The 22,010-nt window shown below is 49.7% G+C and overlaps 1 protein-coding gene across 1 annotated transcript in view; it reads right to left on the bottom strand.

Moving 5' to 3' along the window:
* The window catches only part of DPM1 (dolichyl-phosphate mannosyltransferase subunit 1, catalytic), a 183,338-nt gene extending 163,203 nt beyond the window's left edge, over positions 1-20,135 (bottom strand). Inside the window, exon 1 of the mRNA XM_055545316.1 lies at positions 20,132-20,135. The gene's annotated coding sequence lies outside the window, so the exon portion shown is untranslated. The remainder of the gene's footprint in view (positions 1-20,131) is intronic.
* Between the last annotated feature and the right edge of the window lie 1,875 nt (positions 20,136-22,010).

Consider the following 22,010-nt stretch of genomic DNA (forward strand, 5'->3'; position numbering starts at 1 on the left):
GGTGTGATCACTCACCTAGAGCCAGACATCTCGGAGGGTGAAGTCAAGTGGGCCTTAGGAAGCATCACCAAGAACAAAGCTAGTGGAGGTGATGGAATTCCAGTTGAGCTATTTCAAATCCTAAAGACTGCTGTGAAAGCCCCGCACTCAATATACCAGCAAATTTGGAAAACCCAGCAGTGGCCACAGGACTGGAAAAGGTCAGTTTTCCTTCCAATCCCAAAGAAAGGCAATGCCAAAGAATGCTCAAACTACCACACAGTTGCACTCATTTCACATGCTAGCAAGGACATGCTCAAAATCTTTCAAGCTAGCCTTCATCAGTACCTGAACCGAGAACTTCCAGATGTTCAAGTTGGATTTAGAAATGGCAGAGGAACCAGAGATCAAATTGCCAGCATCAGTTGGATCATAGAAAAAGCAAGAGCATTCCTAGAAAAACATCTACTTCTGCTTTATTGACTATACCAAAGCCTTTGACTGTGTGGATCACAACAAACTGGACAATTCTTAAAGAGATGGGAATACCAGACCACCTGACCTGCTTCCTGAGAAATGTGTATGCAGGTCAAGAAGCAAGAGTTAGAACTGGACATGGAACAACAGACTGGTTCAAATTGCGAAAGGAGTATGTCAAGGCTGTGTATTATCACCCTGCTTATTTAGCTTATACTCAGAGTACATCATGAGAAATGCTGGGCTGGATGAAGCACAAGCTGGAATCAAGATTGCCGGGAGAAATATCAATAACCTCAGATACACAGATGACACCACCCTTATGGCAGAAAGTGAGGAGGAACTGAAGAGCCTCTTGATGAAGGTGAAAGAGGAGAGTGAAAAAGCTGGCTTAAAACTCAACTTTCAAAAGACAAATATCACTGTATCCGGTTCCATCACTTCATGGCAAATAGATGGGGAAACAACAGAAACAGTGACAGACTTTCTTTTCTTGGGTTCCAAAATCACTGCAGATGGTGACTGCAGCCATGAAATTAAAAGATGCTTGCTCCTTAGAAGAAAAGCTATGACAAACCTAGACAGCGTATTAAAAAGCAGAGACATCACTTTGCTGACAAAAGTCTTTTAAGTCAAAGCTATGGTTTTTCCAATAGTCATGTATGGATGTGAGAGCTGGACCATAAAGAAGGCTGAGCATGAGAGAATTGATGCTTTTGAATAGTGGTGTTGGAGAAGACTCCTTGGACTACAAGGAGATCAAACCAGTCAATCCTAAAGGAAATCAACCCTGAATATCCATTGGAAGGACTGATGCTGAAGCTGAAACTCCTGTATTTTGGCCACCTGATACAAAGTGCCAACTCATTGGAAAAGACCTTGATGCTGGGAAAAATAGAAGGCAGGAGGAGAAGGGGAAGACAGAGGACAAGATGGTTAGATGGCATCACCGATTCAATGGACATGAGTGGGCAGGAGTGGACAGGAGGTGGTGAGGGACAGGGAAGCCTGGCATGCTGCAGTCCAGGGGGTCACAAAGAGTCAGACACGACTGAGCAACTGAACAACAACCACCTGTGAATCTGCTTCCAACCAGCCACGAAGATGAAAAAGGAGAGCCTGGACCACAGCATCCGTGGTTTGGACTACTACTCTGCACACGGACCAGAAAAGTATGTGGGACCTTAGACTCACCTTCTTTATGTATATCAAATGATGACCAGTAGGCTGATTTTCTGTCTCTATGCTCATAGCAAGAAACAGCTTAAATAAAAATTAATAACATAGATTGATCATGAAAAAGAAAAGGTTAACCAGACCCTTGGTGCCAAGAGTGGACACATGACCAACGAGAATTCTCGTTTCCCTGGTCACAGATTGATTTAGGGATTGGCATGTGACCCAGGAGGGCAATCAGAGCTAACTCTGAGATGTTTTAGGGAGTTACTAAAAAAAGAGATGATCTTTCTGCTCTGGTTGCTCAGCTGATAATAAATACACCTGGGACCATAGCGGCCACTGTGTAAGGACACAGGCCATGCCTTCTGAGAGAGAAGCCAACACAGAGGACGACGGAGACCAGACATGGCCTGATTGATTGTATCATGAGCGCCTGGATCCATCCACGCCTGAAGGTGGAAAGTTTTGAGTTGACTTTCAATCACTTGCAATCAAAAAAGTCCTGACTAATTCAGGGTCCTGTGGCTGCCCCAAGCATTTAAGCTTTTCTCAAGTACATGAGAAGTGCTGACATTTGTCTGAATTCTATTAATGGGCTGACTTCAAGTTCTTTTCGAAGACAGCTAAAAAACAGATACCTTCAAGGGAGGGGGAGTGGAGGCAGAGGGGAAAGCCAAAATGTCCCCTAATTGTCCATGCTGAATCTCTCCCAGCCTGGCTGAGACACCATCTTACATTTGATTAGGCTTTTTTCTCCATTTACTTTCCAAGACCATCTTTGAAACTGGCGATTTTCAAGAGGAAATGACCTGGATTATTTTTTCATGATGGCTGCCCTTTTGTAACCTGGCAGACGTTTAATTAAAAATTTTATTACCTCCTAAAGTTAACATAGAAATTCATCTGTTATGGCAGCATAAAGCCCCATCTTTGAAACTCTCCTTTCCTACCCTAGTCAGGAAAACTATCGTTAGCCAAATCCCAATGCGTCCTCCCCCAGCCTCTCTAGTGCTGCTGGCGTTTTTACAGCCCTGAACTTCAGCTCAGACACAACCCCCTTGTGACACGTCCCTCGAATGCCCCAATGTGTCTGTTTTGGTTTCACTGTTGCTGCCCTGAGCCCTCGCTTAGCATCGTGACCCTCTGTGCTCTGACTTGCTCACCTGTCCCTCTTCCTCTCCACGCTCCTTGAGGGCAGTGATTCTACCTCCTTCATTCTAGAGTGTAGGGGTATTTTTGTCTGCATTTTATTCATTTGCTGTCTCCCCTCAGCTTAGTACCCCGTACCTAGTATGTGCTCAATGAATACTCACTGAATGTATTTCTGCATTGCTCATCCATTGCACAGGGCTTAGCAGAGAAAGGCAGGACTGTATGAAGGAAAGTTGCTCCCCGTGTTCCTAAAACCACATTATCTGAGGCTCGACCATGATGGGCTCATCTCCATCCTTCTATCCAATCAGACACCAGCTGCATTTTTTTTTCATCGATTCGTTTCATGTATTCCCCAGACCCTGGGGAATTGATGTTTATGCTGTCAGGTGTAAATGGATGAACAGATCCCTAATATTCTACACAAACACATTCAGTCTTCACAGCACTGAAAGGAAGGCACATTGCTCCCATTTTACAAACGGGGGCTCTGAGATTCTGAGAAATGAAAGAGCCAGAGATCACCAGGTTTAAGTGGCCGAAGCTGGATGAGCCCTTTTTCTCCAGTTGTCTAACACATGCATCTTATCCACCAAACAGTGTAGCAGCTTCTGAGAAAACCGAAGTCGGTGTCTCATATTTTGGGGGAAAAACATGAGGCCCCAGTGGGCTCTCGGGAATCAGCCGTTGAAACCTCACTGCACGTGTTGCTCCGCCTTTTCCGCCTGCAGAGGGACCTGGTCATCTCGTCTTTGCTGGGAGGCAGAAACCCCTCTGTGTTTCCTGATGGACCTGATTCTGAACTTTGTGGGCCCCTAGCAAACAACATCAGTTATTCCTGACTTCAGGATGGACAGAGTAGCTGATACCAAAGAGACAGGGAGCTTGTCACACTGCCTAGAACAAAGCCACTTTCCACAGAGCTAACGTGAATGGGACATGCTGGGATTGCACAGTTGACATGGCGGTGCTAAATAATTCAGAGAGGAAGCTGGCAGCTCAGTGCCTTTTAATAGTAAATAATTCAGGGGCCCTTTACATCCCCCCACCTGTAGATCGGTCTGTCTTCCTGCTGTGGAGAGAGAAGCAGGAGTTGGAGAGTGAAGAATGCAAGGGCCATGATAATGAGAATGTTCTCCCCCGTGTGTGTTTACAGAGAAAATTTGCACTTGCCCCTTTTAAAAAAAAATCATTTATGGCTGTGTTGGGTCCTGCTTTTTGCATGCAGGCTTTCTCCAGTTGTGGCGAGCGGGGACTGCTCTCTAGCTGTGGTGGACTCTTGCTGTGGTGTGTGGGCTCTAGGCACCTGGGTTCAGTAGCTGCGACTCGTGAGCTCTGGGCGAGGACTCAGTAGTTACAGTTGCTCTGTGCCATAAGGGATCATCCCAGACCAGGGGTCAAACCTATATCCCCTGCATTGACAGGTGGATTCTTTACCTTTGAGCCACCAGGGAAGTCTCTGCACTTGCCCTTTGATTTAGGGGTAGAGAAGTTCAGACTTTCAGGACGCTGACTCTTGCAACAAGTTTTCAGAAGCAAGGGAAACAAGAAGAAACATTTTCCCCAGACATTGACTCTGATTAAAGACTGGCAGGTGTGTGCCATTGTGCATGCATTAGTCAGCGATTTAAGTCTCTCTCAGCCAACTGTTCAAAGTGAGTTAGAAGGTTGAGGGCTCTGGGTGTCTTGAGCAGAACAGCATCCTGGTATATAACTCGGAGTCTGGATTCTACCTTACTGGCTCTGCAACCCTGGGCCAGTGATGAAGCTTTCATATGCCTGGGTTTCTGCATCCATTAATGAGGTCCATAATAGTAACCCCCTCCCCCATAGGATTATCATAAGGACCAAAAGGAGTATGCATGTGACTAGTTTAGCTTACATCATGGATGGACCTGGAGGGTATTGTGTGTGTGTGTGTGTGTGTGTGTGTTAGTCGCTCAGTCATGTCCAACTCTTTGTGATCCCATGGACTAAAGCCCTCCAGGCTCCTCTGTCCATGGGGATTCTCCAGGCGAGAATACTGGAGTGGGTTGCCACTGCCTTCTCCAGGGGATCTTCCAGACCCAGGGATTGAGCCCAGGTCCCCCACATTGCAAGTGGATTCTTCACCATCTGAGCCACTAGGGAAGCCCAGAGGGTATTGTGCTTAGTGAAATAAATCAGACAAAGACAAATAGTGTATGTTTTCACTTATATGTGGAATCTAAAAAATAAACAGAACAAAAGAGAAACAGACTCACACCAGTAGCGAACAGCTAGCTGTAGGGGCAAGATAGGAGGAGATTAAGAGGCACAAACCGCTAGGTATAAAATAAATGTTACATGGATGGGATGTGCAGCACGGGAAAATTGTCAATGTTTTACAACTGACGTGTTATCTATAAAAATATTGAATTACTATGTTGTATACCTGAAATCAATATAATAGGTCAACTATACTTCAGAGGAAAAAAAAAAGGCTTAGCACAGGGTTGGGCAGTTTGAAATGACTTCATCAATAGGACCCAGTGCCAGTAGTTAAAAAAAAAAAATTCCTCTCTTTACTAAGGAGGTCACCTCGTCTCAGGGAGACATTAAACTCAAGGTTACACAGCGATAGCTAGCATGATGCAGCCAGAGGGCGAACCCTTCCAGGCCTCAGCTTCCCATCCAAGTGACCTTATGGCCGAAGGGAGGGAGAGTGTGGCCTGGTGGGCTGGGATATAGTGAGGAGGTTTCTTGTAGCTAAAGAGTTCTCTGGAATATTAAATGTGACCATATGGAGTTTGTATTTCTCCGTTTCAGTATAAAATAACATCGACTCCTCCTAGTGAACACGTGGATTTAACCCCCTCCAGCTACTTGGCACGGGGACTGTGGTCACAAAGCAGACAGACTAGGTTCCAGTCAGTAAGTAAACAAGTTGAGAGATCAGTTATACTGTGGTAAGTAAAAACGGGTAAGATGCCGGAGAGTGACTGGCAGCACCTTCTCCTGCGAGCCTGGGTTCAGGGAAGGCTTCTGCGTGGAGGTGACATTCGGGCAGGGACAGGAACCGTGAGAGGGAGCTGGGACCTGATGAGCTGAGACAGAGCACAGGAGCAGAAGGGTCAGCATGTGCAAAGGCCCTGGGGTGTGGGGAGCAAACGCAGGGACTTCCCTTTTTTAAAATCTGGAATAACTTCCATGGCTGTATGGCTTCTCTGTGGCTGCTGTAACAATGTATTATGCGGTAGGTGGCTTAATAAAACACAGGTGTATTCCCTCACAGTGCTGGAAGCCAAGAGATCTGAAATCAAGGTGTCAGCAGGGCCACTGCTTCTGGAGGCTCGAGGGGACGCTCTCTTCCTTGCCCTTTCCAGCTCGGGCTGCAGCCAGCACTTCTTGACTTGCAGCGGAGTCAACCCCCAGTCTCTCCATCCTCACATCATGGTCTGTACTCCCATCTGTCAAGCCTGCCTCGGCCCCGCTCTTATGAGCATGGATTTATAACAGTGGTTTCGTCATTGGATTTGGAGCCCAAGCAGATAGTCCAGGATAAACTCTTCCTCTCAAAATCCTTAAATCACATCCTTTGCCTTATACGGCAGTATTCACTCTTTTACCAAATACAGTAGAATTCACAGGTTCCAGAGACGAGGACATGGACAGATCTTTTGGGGGGGCATCATGCAGCCCCTACAACCACTGAGGAAGACGTGTCAGGCTCCAGACATTAAAAGCAATAACAAAAGGGGCAAAACTCCACCTGTTTTAAGTTGAGCTGAAAACAGTTTCCAGTCATGTAAACTATTTCTGAGAACTTCAGCTTCTCAATATTCAGAACTGGCTCCAAATACACGGCTGGGGGCCTCCCAGGTGGCACTAGTGGAGAGATGTAAGAGACACAGGTTTGATCGCTGAATTGGGAAGAGCCCCTGGAGGAGGGCATGGTAACCCGCTCCAGTATTCTTGCCTGGAGAATCCCATGGACAGAGGAACCTGGTGGGCTATAGTCCATAGGGTTGCAGAGAGTTGGAAATGACTGAAGGGACTTAGCACGCACGTACACACGTTGCTGGACCCATACCCCACTGAAGTATGGACCTTTATCTCTAAGTCCTCGCAGTCTCTGCTTTCTCCAGTCCAGTTTTTATTTACAGAGGGCTTATGATGCGGTGGCTCTGTGCTGACCACACGCACTCCTCAGGGAGCTTCCTCACGACAGGTTTGGCTTGCCTGGTGGGCATGCTCCTTTAGTAAGTCTAGTTGAGGCCTGAGAATCTGCTTGTTAAGCAAGGCACCAACTGATTCTGATCCAGATGCAGGCACTCTGGAGTCCCAGCCTGGAGACATGCAGGTGTAAGGGGAGTGGTGTGTGCGTGCCAAGTCACTCAGGTGTGTCCAACTCTTTGTGACCTCATGGACTGTAGCCGACCAGGCTCCTCTGTCCATGGGGATTGTCCAGGCAAGAACACTGGATTGGGTTGCCATGCCCTCCTCCAGGGAATCTTCCTGACCCAGGGATCGAACCCAGGTCTCTTATGTCTCCTGCACTGGCAGGCAGGTTCTTTACCACTAGCACCGCCTGAGCAGCCCAAGGAGAGGGGACACTCACTTAATTGCTAGACGGCCATGGTGCAAAATGTCCTGTTTGCGCTCTGTTTGGTGCAGACACGATTGAAATAACATTTCCATTTGCAAGAAGGCTCAGGCTGCCTGGAATGCTTTTCTTGCACAGAAGGCTCAGCTGGTAGAAAAAATCCAACCCAGGCTTCTAAGCTTGGAGAGAGTTTTGGGGGGAGCCCCCCAGGGTAAGAGCACTGGACTCAGCTCGGTTTGCTGATCCTGAGGTCTTGGCAGGTCCCTCCCCTCTGTGAGCCTCAGTTTCCCCCTCTGTTAACAGGGCCAGCCAGACTGCCGTATCTACGTCACAGCCCTGCCTTGAAGAGTCACTGGGAGTGTTGGGAACCCTGAGCATGTCGGGACTTTCCTGAGTTGGCGTTTCTCGGAGGCTGTGATGCTGGTGGTGTGTAGGGTCCTGAGACCTCCGCGCCCCCTGGGAGGACTCATCGGACTCAGCACACGGTCTCCCTGTGCTTGTGACTCATTCCAGTGAAAAGATGAAGAAAAAAAAGATGAAGAGCAAAACCAGCAAAGGGAGAAGGCACGTGGGGCAGAGTCCAGAGGAAACCAGGCACAAGCTCTGGGCGTCTTTTCCCGGGAAGCCCCTGGGAGGCGGTTAGCTCCCCAGCTACGAGGGCGACGGTGCCTGTGGAGTGTTGCCCACCAGGGAAGCTCCTTAGAGACTCAGTGCCCAGGGTTTGTAGTGGGGGCTGCTCACATAGGCAGCCTATGCCTGGCACCAGATTTTCAGAATCCCAGGAGGACCGCAGAGGTCCAACACGAACCGCATCATATGTACAAACACTTTCGGTGCAACGAGCCATCATCATCAGTTCATAGGGGTGGGACCCCCTCCCCACATCTGAGTTCCTGAGTGTAAGCCCAGGGCCAGCCCTGTCAGCAGAGTTTCAGAGGAGAGTGGCCAGGCTGCAGTGTGAACCCTCTTCCACACTGGTATTCAAATCCCCTTTCTGTGCCTGGGGAATCTCCTGTCTTCTGAGACAAAAATCCACCTCTCATGGTAGAGGCTGAAAATGTCAAGTACTCATTTTCCCAGCCATTTCTGCAGCGAGGGGACAGTGGCATGAGCCCAATCCTGCCAGTCAGACGAACCCACCCAGATTCTTAATTAGAAGCTAGTAGCTCAGCTGGTGGAAGCAGGAAATGGCAACCCACTCCAGTATTCTTGCTTGGAGAATCCTGTGGACAGAGGAGCCTGGAGGGCTGCCGTCTATGGGGTCGCACAGAGTCGGACATGACTAAAGCGACTTAGCAGCAGCAGCAGCTCAACTGGTAAAGAATCTGCCTGCAATGCAGCAGACCCTGGTTCGATTCCTAGGTTGGGAAGTTCTCCTGAAGAAGGGATAGGCTACCCACTCCAGTATTCTTGGGCTTCCCTGGTGGCTCAGATGGTAAAGAATCAGCCTGCAATGCGGGAGACCTGGGTTCGATCCCTGGGTTGGGAAGATCCCTTAGAGGAGGGCGTGGCAACCCACTCCAGTATTGTTGCCTGGAGAATCCCATGGACAGAGGAGCCTGGCGGGCTACAGTCCATGGGGTCACAAAGAGTCGGAGACGCCTGAGGGTAAGAACAAGAAGTGACGTGGAGAAGTGGTAGCCACACTGGTAGGAGGGGCAGCTACGTCCTGTTCCTAGAGGTGGCGAGGGTAGCAGGGCTCCTGCTGGGCCCCGTCCAGCCTCCATGGTGCTGGCAGTCCCGGGCAGCGCTGACCTCTGGAATTGCCCTGGGTTTGCGGGAGGCTTTGGGCACCGTCGCCCCTGCCTGGGTCCTCCTGGAGCGTTGGTGGGTTCCTGGTAACCAGCTCCATAGCAGGCTCTTGTCTTGACTGAAGTTGGACAGAGCTGGGTCTCATTTCCTGGAGAATCACTTTAAGATGGTGCTAGGCAAGATCGCATCACAGGGTGAAATATTCTCTTTTCTCTTCTTTTTCAGTTTTTTTTGTTGTTATTTAGGGGACGGTGTCTGCTCCTAGCATCCTTAGTCTCTTTAATCTCTTTCTAATAGTTGTGACTCTCTCTTTTTTTATCCAGCTTGATTCAGGTACAATTGACATATAAAATTATAAGATATTTAAAATGTATATTGTGGCGATTTGATATACATATTCATTGTGAAAGGATTCCCCCCACCCCATGCGATCTCCCTTTTGTATTTATTTATTTTTGACCAGGCCAAGCAGTATGTGGAATCTTAGTTCCCCAACCAGGGATTGAACCTTTGTCCCCTGCAGTAGGAATGCAGAGCCCTAACCACTGGACCGCCAGGGAATGCGTACGATCTCTCTTTTAAACGAAATGACAACCCACTCCAGTATTCTTGCTGGGAAAATTCCATGGACAGAGGAGCCTGGCGGGCTCCAGTCTGTGGGGTCACACAGTAGGATGCGACTGAGTGACTGAGCATGCTCCCTTTTAAACAAAGTCAGTGCGCTGGAGACCAGGGTCAGTATCTAGGTAGAATTGAATAACATGGATATTACAAAGTAGTTACCTTTTGTTTATGGCAAGTATAAGGTATCAATACAATGATTCCTTTTAAAAGTCTTTAAGAAAAAAATCACAATCCAGTTCATGAAAAATGAATAATAGTACAGTACTGTATTACGAGCACGGTTCCTGAATGAAAGAATTGGGGGAAGCAATGTGGCTGGGCCTCACATTAGACACAAAATGTGTCCAAAGAAGTGAGTGGAGGGGTTCTCAGAAACACAGCCAAGCTCCCCGAACCCGAGGGCTGTTGGGGGGCTGTTCCTTTCCCAGTCACTGTGCTGGTGAGCTGGGCCCTCACCACGTGCCCTGGAGGATGTAGCCAGCGCCCCCACGTCCCCCACATCCCATCTGTAGCGTGGGGACACGTGACCCTCCTGGGCTGCAAGCCTCCAGCCAGTATGAGCTCAGGGCTTGGCTGGAAACTTCCCTGCACTGCAGGGCTGGGGCTGGGGGTGGGGGGGGGGTGCGCTGGGAGGGAGCCAGGAAATTCTCTGGTTGGGGATCAGCCTCGGGTCTGGCAGGCTGGGCCTGGAGCTCTGGACTCGGGTCCACCTGCTTTCAGCAGCCCCTGCTTTGCTTGGGGTGGAATGGGAGTGGCAGGGGCTGACCTGGCTGGGCTCCCCCGCCCTCTGTCTCTCCCAGCTCAGCAGTCTGTTCCTGCTCCAGGGCCTTACCGTTAGCTCTTCTTTCTCCTGCCTGGAAGGTTCTTTCCATCCACCGCCCCTGCTCCTCACTGAGGGCTCTGGCTGGCTGCCACCCTCTCAGGGAGGACTTCCCTGCTCGCACCCTCTCAGGAGGACTTCCCTGTGCTCACCCTCTCAGGAGGACTTCCCTGCCGTCACCAGCCGGTACACCCCATAGCTTCCATTTTAGAATTTCTTAAATATATATACGGACACATATATTTATTTATTTGGCTGGGTCAGGTCTTAGTTGTGGTGTTCAGGAACCGTTGTTGTGACGCGCAAGCCCTGTGGTATGTAGGGTCTTAGTTCCCCGACCAGGGATCGAACCTGCATCCCCTGAACTGGAAGGCAAATTCTCAACCACTGGACAAGCAGGGAAGTCCCTTACATTTATTTTTTAATCTGGAGATAACTGCTCTACAACGCTGTGTTAGTTTCTGCTGTTCAACAGCGTGAATCAGCTCTAAGTATACATATATCCCCTCCCCTCTGAGCTTCTGTACCCCCCACCCCTCACCCCGCCCTCTAGATCCTCACAGAGCACCGAGTGGAGCTCCCTGTGCTCCGCAGCAGCCTCCCACCAGCCAGCTATTCCTCACGTGGCAGTGTGTGGATGTCAACACCCCCATCTCAGTGTGCCCCCCCTCCCCCCCACCCCCTCCCACAAGTCTGCTCTCTATATCTGGCATTTCTGTTCTTGCCCTGCAAATAGATTCTTCAGTACCATTCTAGATTCCATATATATGTGTTAATATAGCTTACTTTCTTCCTAGCACTTCTTATGGCCTGAAATCAGGGTTCTATTTAGTGCCTGACTCCCCATGAGAACGTGAGCGCCCTGTAGAGGCAGCCAGGACTGTGTCCAAAAATGATTGCAAATCTTGCAAGGGCCACAGCAGAGCATGAAGGGGCCTGGGGCCCTTGTAAACCCTGGCTCCTGTGCTGCTCTGAGGTCTGCACGCCCTGGAAAGCAGCCCCAGCAAGGAGCTGTGTCTTGTTCACCAGTCCCCCAGGGCCCGGAACAAGCCTGGCGCATAGCAGGCCGTCCCTAAATATCTGACGGCTGACTGAATTGATGAATGAATGAGCCATGTGACTCCAGAGCTGATGGCTTTAGCTGCTACTTTGTCTGAAAACAGAAATAAAATACTCCTCACCATTTATTACTGAGATCAACTTGTCCATTAAGCTTTAAAGGCAGGACCAGACCAAGAGGCTGGGCAAGGGCGGGAGGTTTATTCTAAGAGCAAGTCCAAGAGCCTCTGAGGTTTTGCAGCAGGGCTGTGATGAGCTGGGGTCACCATGTGAGATAATGTCCAAGTGGCCATGGGCAACGCACAGTAAACTCGGAGGAAATTGGAGCAAGGAGGTCCTTGCAGTGGCCTGGATGATGGAGATGTGAGGTTAAGAGGGGGCTCCTGTGGTGGACCCCAGTCTCCTACCTTGCGTGTGCTCCGTCGCTCAGTCATGTCCAACTCTTTGGACTATAGCCCATCAGGCTCCTCTGTCCGTGGAATTTTCCAGGCAAGAATTCTGGGGTGGGTTGCCATTTCCACCTCCATGGGGGTCTTGGTCTTTCTGACCCAGGGATTGAACCCGTGTCTCCTGTGGCTCCTGCATTGAAGGTGGGCTTTTTACCATCGGAGCCTTCAGGGAAGCCCTCTAGCATCCTGTCTTACTCCCCACGAATACAATGGGCCAGATGTAAAGGCTTCAGGGTAATATTGTTTGGCTCGGGCTTCCCAGCTGGCGCTAGTGGTAAAGAACCTGCAGGAGACACAAGAGATGCCAGTTTGATCCCTGAGTCAGGAAGATCCCTTGGAGGAGGGCATGGCAACCACTCCAGTATTCTCGCCTGGAGAATCCCATGAACAGAGGAGCCTGATGGGCTACAGTCTGTGGGGTCACAGAGAGTCGGACATGACTGAGCAACTTAGCAGCAGCAGCTGGGGAGGTACCTGGCGGCATCAGTTTTCACCACAAAGGTCCGGGCTTGGCTGTACACACTCCCCCCCACCCCACCCCAGCCCTTCCCCTAATCCTGTGGTTGGAGGAGATGGTTTATGATGGGAGCACTACACACCCCATAAAAGCGAAGTGTATTTATACATAACAGGCAGACCTGGAAAGCCCACAGCAAAGTAGTTACGGGAAGAAATGTAGCCCTTGGAAGAAGGCTGTTAGAACCAGTGACATGGAGCCAGGGGCTCCATTTGAAGGAAAGCTGTTCCCTCGGTGGAACCCAGAAAGGTACAATTTAACTTGAATTACTTCTAACTCATAGTGATTCCGCCCTGGTGGCTCAGACAGTGAAGAATCTGCCTGCAATGCAGGAGACCCAGATTTGATCCCTGGGTCAGGAAGATCCCCTGGAGAAGGGAATGGCAACCCATTCCAGTATTCTTGCCTGCAGAATCTCATGGACAGAGGAGCCTGGTGGGCTACAGTCCATGGGGTCACAGAGAGTCGGACACGACTGAATGACTAAACAACAACAAACATGAAGGGAGGATAATAATAGTAACATCAGGAAATACCTGTAGAGTGTTTGAGTATGCAAGACTGGCCGAGGCTTCACAAGGGCGTTTCCCCTGGGAAGGGGTACCTGTGTGACTACTGCCTAGCTAATTCATCTTGATTAAGTCTAGCTTTGTTACTAGAAGCTGAAAACCTAGTGAGGAAGTCAGCCTTAGCTGATATGAACCACTTTGTGTTTTCTTTTAATATAATTTTCTCATTTTATTTTCATTCTTTTTTTTTTTTTTTTTTAAGTTTTATTTATCTATTTGGCTGCATCGGGTCTTAGCTGCGGCTTGCAGATTCTCTCGTTGTGATGCATGGACTCAGTAGGTGCTGCACGGACTTAGTTGCTCCACGGCCTGTGGGGTCTTAGTTCCGTGACCAGGGGTCGAACCCCCATCCCCTGCATTGCTAAGGGGATTCTTAACCCCTGGGTCACCTGGGAAGTCCTGAACCGCTTGGTTTTAATACTGGTTGTTAAAATATGGTCAAGAAGTTGTTATACTCCAAATCCCTTCCTCCATCCAGGTTGCTCCCCTGGGACCTCCCCATTAATCCAGCAGTGAAAGGGTTAACGCCTAACCACCCCCCCCCCCCCACCCCCACGTTGATGAGCGGCCCTGGAGTCACAGTCTCTTCTGATTGGTCAGGCCCCTGGTGGCTCCCAATAGTTAAAAATTTAGAATATTACCCTGGAGGCAATTTATACAATAATGAAATAAGACAGTAAAAAGACTGCAGAGTGTCCCAAGGGCCCAAGCAAGCCGCAGTCACCACGCATTACAAGCTGCAGCGGCAGGCGGCTCACCGGGCCACGCCCCTTCCTGTCTTATCCGGAGTCCTCCTTTAGCCTCCTCGCTTAGCCTTCGTCCCAACCTCCCTGCCTTCACCTTCAGCCCCCAGCCAATCATCCTCCACTCAACAGGCAGAAAGACCAATCACTCGGCCTCAGCATAAAACCGGCAGATGCCTTCTCAGGCTCAGGGTCAGGTGAAAGCTCCTTTTGGAACAGTTGCTGCAGTTTGCAGTGATTTATTTGTGGGTTGGTATTTTTTTTCTGTCTCCCCCACAGGGCCTCAAGCTCCACCAGGACTCCCCAGTGTTTCTATCCAGTGTCTAGCACGGTCCCTGGCACTCCCTAGATGCTCACTCCATGTCTGTTTAAGGACGGGAAGAATAAATGAACGGATAGATGGACGCTCCCTGTGACATCCGGAAGAGCCTGGAGAGGACCACTTGTTTCCTGGGAGGGTTATGACTTGTAGGCAGAGAACAGACTGGCATTCAAGGCAGGGGGACAGCCAGGCAAGGGCCAGGAGTGGGGAGGCAGAGGACGTCACTGCCCTTCAGTAGCCCTTTAAGCAGGAAAATAGTACAAGGAAGAGATGGAAAGCCAGGGGCTCTGCAGTGGGAATAGCTGGGTTCAAGTCTTAGCCCCACCCTGCCCCACACCACTGCCAGCTGGTAATCTTGAGAAAGAGATCCCCTTTCTCTGCCTCAGCTTTCTCATCTTATAAACGGGGTCAGTGGTAATGTTTACCTTAGAGAGCTGTTCCGAGGACTAAATTGGATAACAAGTATGTAATACATGTTAGCCAGCCTGTTTGATTCTAGGGAAAGAAATATTTAGTAACACTTGCCAAGTATTTTCTATGCGAAGCACCCTCTGAGCTGATCCTGTGTAAGCATTCTAGCAAGTTTTACCTGGTGTCTCCATTTGACAGAGCAATCTGACATCCATCCCCGTGGGGCCCGCTGTCCTCACCCTCTGGTTCCTTGAGGGTTGGTCCAGCACAGTGATGTTTAACCCTGCCTGAGCCACTGGGGTCACCTGGTGTGCGACATAAAATACCCACACTCGTGCCCATTTCAGCCAAAGGATTCTGAATTTCTGGGAGTGGGACTTCCCTGGTGGTCCACTGCTTAAGAATCCACCTTCCAATGCACGGGGCACAGGTTCGATTCCTGGTCAGGGAACTAAGATCCCACCAAAAAAAGAAAATAGAATTTCTGGGAGTGACCTGAGTGTCAGTATGTTTTGAAGTTCCCCATATGATCCTAATGGGCAACCAGAGTGAGGACTGTTGGTCTGAGTTTGGAGTTGAAGATCACGGAGTTCTCACCATGAGCCCCATGGCGAGGGGGCGAGGCGGGGGCTGCGAGTCACTTCTCACCCTGACCACTGACAGCAAAGCCAGACAAACGTAGGTGTGCTCTGAGGGGTGGTTTTTAAGAGCTCAGTTCTATTGCTTGGTGCGGCCTATGAATTCCAGCATCCTTCTCTTTTATGGGGTTGTCTGAAGCAGGCAGCCAACTTGTATCAGTCAGCAAAGCCCCAGATTCTTTCATAATGGGGTGTAACAAAAGGGATCCCGAGATACGTGGTGATTTTCTCTGGGCCTGTCTGGGGGCTGACGTGGTTCCTGGTCCTTGTTGGAGGAACTCTGGGGCCTGAATCTCACTTTTTCTAGAATCTCAGGATTGCTGCAATGCTTTCAAGCTTCCCCCATGGCAGTGTGCAGATAGAGGTCATTTCCCTATAGAAAACAAACAAGATGCCCAATTAGATTGTAACTGAGCAGGACCCTATGGAGCCTTCCTGGGACAGACCCCTGTCCCATGTTTCTGCTTTTGCTCCATTCTAAAGTACCCAGATAATAGTATCTGATGCACATTTCCTGAGTTGTTTTACAGATGCTAAACCCCCCATCAAATGGAAGAAATTAACTGTTTAATGACCACGAGCACGTAGTACCCAGACCTATCGAAGCCTGGGGATTAATAATGTTAACCCCTGTGATCCCTTCCTGTTACCCACCATCAGCCAATCAGAGGACTGTACACGAGGCAGATACCCTGGGACTCGCCTTCCTCATCTGGCCTTTAAAAATGCTTTACTGAATTCCGTCAGGGAGATTGGGTGTTCTGAGCACTAGCTGGCCCAGGCTCCTTGTCTGGTGCCTTACGATAAACGCTGTACTGTCCTCCATCACAACTCGGTGTCTGTAGATTGGTCTGAATAATGAACAATTACGATGAATGATTTTGTATGGGACGTACTGTGCTCAGTCGCTCAATCGTGTCCGACTCTCTGTGACCCCATGAATTGTAGCCCACTAGGCTCCTCTGTCCATGGGATTCTCCAGGCAAGAATACTGGAGTGGGTTGCCATTTCCTTCTCTAGGGGGTCTTCCCGACCCAGGGATGGAACCTGTGTCTCCTGCATTGGCAGGTGTATTCTTTACCACTGAGCCCCCTGGGAAGTCCATGAGACATACTACTTTACAAAAAAAAAAAAAAAATAGCATTTGTTGTGTACCTGCATTAAAATTTGCCTGGACATCCTGTAGTTTATCTGGCAACCCTGCCTATGACTTTCCTTTCTGGGCCTACATCAGGGCTAAGAGCGTGGACGTTGGCGCCGGACACGCCTCGTTGGAAACAGCTCTGCCCCTTAGTGGCGACCGAGCTGCAGGCCAGGCATCTAACGGCTGGGAGCTGCTGTTTCCCCAGGAGCAAGTGCAGATGACAGCACCCGCCTCCTGTGTGCTCTTTAAAACTACGTAATAAAATAACATGTATAAAGCAAATATTAAGCTCTCAGTAAACAGTAACTGCTATTAGGAAACAACATCGGAGACTTATTTTTAATGCATGACCTTTATTTTTGCTAATCCTAAGCCATGAAATTAAAAGACGCTTACTCCTTGGAAGAAAAGTTATGACCAACCTACATAGCATATTCAAAAGCAGAGACATTACTTTGCCAACAAAGGTCCGTCTAGTCAAGGCTATGGTTTTTCCAGTGGTCATGTATGGGTGTGAGAGTTGGACTGTGAAGAAGGCTGAGCGCCAAAGAATTGATGCTTTTGAACTGTGGTGTTGGAGAAGACTCTTGAGAGTCCCTTGGACTGCAAGGAGATCCAACCAGTCCATTCTAAAGGAGATTGGTCCTGGGTGTTGTTTGAAAGGAATGATGCTAAAGCTAAAACTCCAGTACTTTGGCCACCTCATGTGAAGAGTTGACTCATTGGAAAAGACTCTGATGCTGGGGGGGATTGGGGGCAGGAGGAGAAGGGGACGACAGAGGATGAGATGGCTGGATGGCATCACCGACTCAATGGACATGAGTTTGGGTGAACTCTGGGAGTTGGTGATGGACAGGGAGGCCTGGCGTGGTGCGATTCATGGGGTCGCAGAGTCAGAGACGACTGAGCTACTGAACTGAACTGAAGGGTAATTCATGTTCATTATGGAAAATTAGAAAATGCAGACAGACAAAAGGAAAAAACCCACCCACATTTCCACCATTCAAAGATAAGTACTTTTGGTGATTATTCTTCTAGCTTATTTTTCTCCTTGAAGATGGATCGATACAGGCACAGAGAAGCCTGTGGGTCCTGCTCCCCCGCCCCACCGCTGCTTATCATTGACTCTTAACTGTTTCCCCCACTTTGTTAGATATTCCTTGACCATCTAATTCTCACAGTTTGGATGGATACACGTTTATTCAGCCAGTCTCCTCCTGTTGATCATGCAAGTTTTTGTCGCTCTTGTAAATAGTGTTGCCATGAGCTCCTTATCCTTTATTAAAAATTGCGTTGGCACTTGGTCAGACTTTGAGAGGCCAGTCCCAAAGGGCGGGCTCCTGGCTGAATTTCTGGTTGGCTGGCCCCAGCTTTTGTCAGAATGCTTATGTCAATGCCACTGACAAATGGATGCGCGTGTCCTGGGCTCTCTGGGAGCTCTTGGGAGCGGGGCCTGCTCTCTGCTGAAATGTACAAAGAGTCCTTTTTGATCAAAGGGGAATCCTTTCTTTGGCCTCCAGACACGGTCTGTTCTGTTCCTGGTTGCCTTGTGACATTTTCATTTATTGCCCTTATCTTTCCTGCTGTGTGGAACTGGAGAGAAAACAATCTCCTACGGCCCTGAAGTCTGCAGATCCTTAATCACCCGTCTCCGTTGGAGCATCACTCCTTATCTTTTTCTAGGACACAGAAAACTTTGAATTCCCACTGCTGAGTCTGCCTACCAGCCTTGATTTGCCTGCACTGATTCTCTGTGTTGATAAAGCCTTCCGATTTATGAGTAACCAGCTAATGGTTATTCTGTTCTTTGGCTTGTGCCCAGGGAAGTTTCAGGCAGACCACCTCTTCATATGATGCTTGTATCAATCTGCTTTTGGCCTCTCCTTGGGTAGAAGGGCATGAGGAACTTCTGATAATCTCATGGCTGTTTGTCTTTGGGGAAATGGGACTAAATCCTAGGGTTGATCTCACTTAGGTACAGGACGACCTGGTAACTCAGCGGCAGCAATGATGCAAGGAAGGAATCTCTAAATACAGATATAAACAGCTCCCCGCTGGCAGCGGCAGGGCACGATGAAGCGCTTCAGCCCTGTTTTATGTGCTTTTTCATGTTCTGTCATTTTAAGTTCAAAGAACAGTGTTTGGTTTTATAAAATAGTTTCAGTCCAAAGGGCAGACCACGTAAAAATGTCCGAACAAGTCCTTATGGCTGGAGGCCAGTGCAAATGACTCTACCTCTTTGCTCTCCATGCTTGCCCCAGAACCTTCTGGACTGTTTTGATAATTCTGAGAGCAGATTTGAGATAGAGAACTGATTGAATCACAGGGCTCCTGTGAGTCCCTGGGCACGGCTTCTTGCATGCACTGATTTTTTTTCCCTCCTAAGTTGGTCGACCTTAGAAATCTAGTGATTATACCCAAATCTGCACAACCATTTTCTTCCCGGAAAATCAACGTGATGTGTATGTGTTGTTAATATTTAGCTACAGGACATGCTGGAGTAAGTGCAGCTCCGGCATTTTTGCAGAGGGGTTGAAAGACTTGTTTGAGGTGTCTGGGTTCAGGAGGGCAGCAGGATGACTCAGGGCTGTACATTCCCAGGTGAGCACCCCAGCTACAGGGAGGGCAGCAGGTGCCAGTCAGCGTGGTCTTGAATCTCAGCCTCAGCAGCTGCCGGCTTTGAGACACTGGCGAGTGATTTCACTGTTCTGTGCCTCACACTTCTCATCTGTAAAATGGGGATAATAATAGTCTCTACCTCACGGGATTATTTTGACCCATAAATGGATTATTACGCATGAAGCACTTTGAACCCTGCCTGTTTCACTGCTGTTATTTATTATACTACAAGTGGTATCTTTTTAAATTTTTATTTATTTTTGGCTGTGCTGGGTCTTCGCTGCCGCACGTGGGCTTTCTCTAGCTGTGGAGCGTGGAGGCTACTCCCTAGTTGCAGTGCTCAGGCTTCTCATCGTGGGGGCTTCTCTCATTGCCGAGCACGAACTCTTGGGCTTCAGTAACTGCGCTTCCCCGGGCTCTAGAGCGCGGGCTCAGTAGTGGCGGTGCCCGGACTTAGTTGCTCTGCGGCAGGTGGGATCTCCCCAGACCAGGCATCAGACCCACGTCTCCTGCATTGGTAGGCAGATTCTTTACCACTGAGCCACCAGAGAAGTCCTTCCAAGTGGTATGTGTATTCTTTCAGTGGGAATTGCTTCGAGCACGGCTTCTCAAGGTTTAATGTGCGCATGAAACGCCCTGCTGCGTGTGTTCAGTCACTCAGTCCCGTCTGACCCTTTGCAACCCCACGGACGGTAGCCCGCCAGGCTCCTCTGTCCGTGGGGATTCTCCAGGCAAGGATGCTGGAGTGGGTTGCCATGCCCTCCTCCAGGAAGAAACACCGTAGGTTTAAATACAGATTCTTATTCAGTAGGTTGTAAGTAGGGCCTGAGCGTCACACCAGCAACAAGTTCAGACTGCGGCCAAGTAGCTGCTCACAGACCGCAGTCCGAGGTACGGGATCTTGAGAACTTAGGTGAGGATTGCAGATTCCCAGGCCCGGCCCCGACCCACGGATTCAGGCTCAGCCCTAAGGTCTCAAGGAATTTGCCTTGCTAAGCTTCAGGCTTGTTTGGGACCTGTCAACCCTTCTTTCTTTTCTGTCGTTTTTGGAATGAGAATGTCTGAAAAAGTGAAAAAGAAGTGTTAGTTGCTCAATCTTGTCCGACTCTGCGACCCCATGTACCGTAGCCTGCCAGGCTCTTCTGTCCATGGGGTTCTCCAGGCAAGGATACTGGAGTGGGTTGCCATTGCTTTCTCCAGGGGATCTTCCCAACCCAGGGATCAAGCCTGGGTCTCCTGCACCGCAGGCAGATTCTTTACCATCTGAGCCAAACCAGGGGAGCCCTGAGGGTGTCTCTCTTGTGCCTGTCCCAGCAGTGGGTTTTGGAAGCACATAACCTGTGTTTCACAGGGTCACAGCTGGCATAGAGAACGCCAGCTTCAGGACGAATGGTCCCCCGAGTCTCACCATGTCTGATTTAGATGCTCTTTAGACAAGACTTTGGACTTCAGAGTTGATACTGGAATGAGTTAAGATTCTTGGGTCTGTTGGGATAGAAAGAATGCATTTTACAAGTGAGAAGGACATGAGCTGTGAGGGGGCAGAGGAAGAAGGAGCCTGTGCTCCCCGAAATTCACGTGCTGGAGCCCCACGGTGATGGTGTCTGGAGACGGGGCCTCTGGGAGTTGATGAGGCATTGGATGAGGTCCTGAGGGTGCGGGCCTCATGGCGGGATCAGCGCCCTTATAAGAAGAGACCCCAAAGAGTAGTCCTTCGCTCTCTGCCTGCCCTGTGAGAACACGGTGAGGAGGCGGCCACCTGCCAGCCAGGAGAAGAGCTCTCACCAGAGCCAGGCCGCGCCGGCTCCTGCCCTGGGCGTCCAGCCCCAGAACTGGGAGCAGTAACTGTCCATTGTTGGAGTCCCAGCCTGCAGTCTGTTGTTAGGGCAGCCTGCAGCTCGCTCAGACCCTGGGGTTGGGCTCAGGGGTCAGGTGTTGAACAAGCCTCCAGCTGATTCATAGGCTCCTAGGTCTGGCTCGAAGGAGTTAATTCCGCTGTTAAGGTGGGTGTGGCTTGCTCAAAATCTGTGTGCGGAGAGAGGTTTTGTTCTCTATTTTGGGCTTAGGTTTCTTCCTATGAACCCTGGTGGCTCAGATGGTAAAGAAGTCACCTGTGATGCAGAAGACCCAGATTAGATTCGATCCCTGGGTCAGGAAGATCCCCTGGAGAAGGGAATGGCAACCCACTCCAGTATTCTTGCCTGGAGAATCCCATGGACAGAGGAGCCTGGCGGGCTACAGTCCGTGGGGTCGCAAAGAGTCGGACACGACTGAGCGACTAACCCCTTCACTTCCAGGTTTCTCCCTCCCCTCCATCTCTGTCTCATTCTCTCTCTCTCTCTCAGGCCAGGCTGCATAGCTGTTAGTGGAAAGACTGCTCTCTCTGGCTTTGTCGCCAAGCATCGCCCCTCCTCCCCCTCCCCACCCCCTACCTCATTTACAGCTGGGTGGCATGTCCATTGAAACACATGTCATATGGAGACTGTGAAACGGGAACCCAAGGACTGGCTTGGGAAGCTGGCAGTCGCTGAGCAAGCCCCGGCCACTCTGGGCTGGTGGCACAAAAATGCGGGTCCGGATTCTAGCCATCGGTGGCCTGGCCGTTGTCTGTCTGCACAGCAGCGGTGCAGGCTGTGTGTGTGTCTCCTCCTTGGCTGAGCAGCTTGACAACAGGGCCTCTTTCTTGCCTTTCCGAGGATTTCCTCCACACAGGACTAGACATTTGGGGCTCACCAGTGCCTGCTGAATGGATGAACCAAAGATGACATGCAGCCGCCAAATTCTGGAGCCGCAACAAGCTGGGAGGCGCTCAACAGTTCAGACCTAGCGGTGTGGGCTCAACCACCTTCTCTTGATTCAAGTTAACAAACTAGTGATCGTGAACCTTGTGAAGGGCCCAGATCTGAGGCCTGGAGCGGGAGGTGGGGGCAGCGAAACCGAATGACTACAATTTAACTTCTCTGTAAGCTGTCCACTCCTACTTTATATTCAA

This window comes from Bubalus kerabau, chromosome 13, assembly GCF_029407905.1.
Source record: "Bubalus kerabau isolate K-KA32 ecotype Philippines breed swamp buffalo chromosome 13, PCC_UOA_SB_1v2, whole genome shotgun sequence".
Classification (NCBI taxonomy): domain Eukaryota; kingdom Metazoa; phylum Chordata; class Mammalia; order Artiodactyla; family Bovidae; genus Bubalus; species Bubalus kerabau.